The sequence below is a fragment of the Nomascus leucogenys genome, chromosome 6, assembly GCF_006542625.1.
Source record: "Nomascus leucogenys isolate Asia chromosome 6, Asia_NLE_v1, whole genome shotgun sequence".
Lineage (NCBI taxonomy): Eukaryota > Metazoa > Chordata > Mammalia > Primates > Hylobatidae > Nomascus > Nomascus leucogenys.
Window position 1 is genome coordinate 89,558,990 of NC_044386.1, and position 792 is coordinate 89,559,781.

Consider the following 792-nt stretch of genomic DNA (forward strand, 5'->3'; position numbering starts at 1 on the left):
TCAGTGGCTCTTAATTACTCTTCCAACTTTGAACTGTTTGGGACTTTGAAGATCAGCCCTTGTTCCTGTTAAATTTTTAGGCTGAGCTTCTGGGTTCAGCTACTTACTCATCAGCAAATGAGCCAGCGCACGTTGCTAGTCATAGACGCTTGTATTTACGCTTTGTCCTGACTTTAATTTCAGACCCTAGAAGTACTTATAAGTAAAAAATTGTGTCAGTTCATGTAAGAAAACTACTGTGGAAGAGTGTTTACAAATGATTTTCTTGTGCGTAAGGTTCTAAGATTATCTTCTAAAACCATATATGTGCTCGCTTCAGCAGCACACAGACTAAAAAATTGGAAAATACAGAGAAGATTAGCATGGCTCCTGTGCAAGGATGACAAAATTCATGAAGTGTTCCATATAGATTTTTAAAAGCCCATAAGTGGGAAAGTGGATGGGCCCCTTTAAGAGTATTGCTGTCGAGAGGGAACTGAATTTTAAAACAAGCATGCAAGCAAACCTCAAGGTTAAAGGGTATGAAGCTGGTCTACACACATCTTATTGCTCTGGATAGGAAGAGCAACAGGAGCAAATGGGCTTCAGGGCGTTGGTGGCATGGAGCGTTTGCCAAGCTGGTGCCAAGAATGGATGTAGGCACATGGTAAGGAGGGGTCGTGCCGGCCATGGGGGGCTTTGTAGACCACACCGAGGGCTTGAACTTAATTTTCAAGACTACAGGCACCTCTGCAAGATTTTAAGCTGAACAGTGACATGTTCATGTGCTTTAGAAATATTTTTCTGGCTGTG

At 42.3% G+C, this 792-nt stretch overlaps 1 non-coding gene across 1 annotated transcript; it reads left to right on the plus strand.

Moving 5' to 3' along the window:
• Nucleotides 1–306: 306 nt before the first annotated feature.
• Nucleotides 307–414, plus strand: LOC115835609. The gene has a single exon (XR_004030647.1). It is a non-coding gene; the product is annotated as a U6 spliceosomal RNA (small nuclear RNA).
• Nucleotides 415–792: the final 378 nt, after the last annotated feature.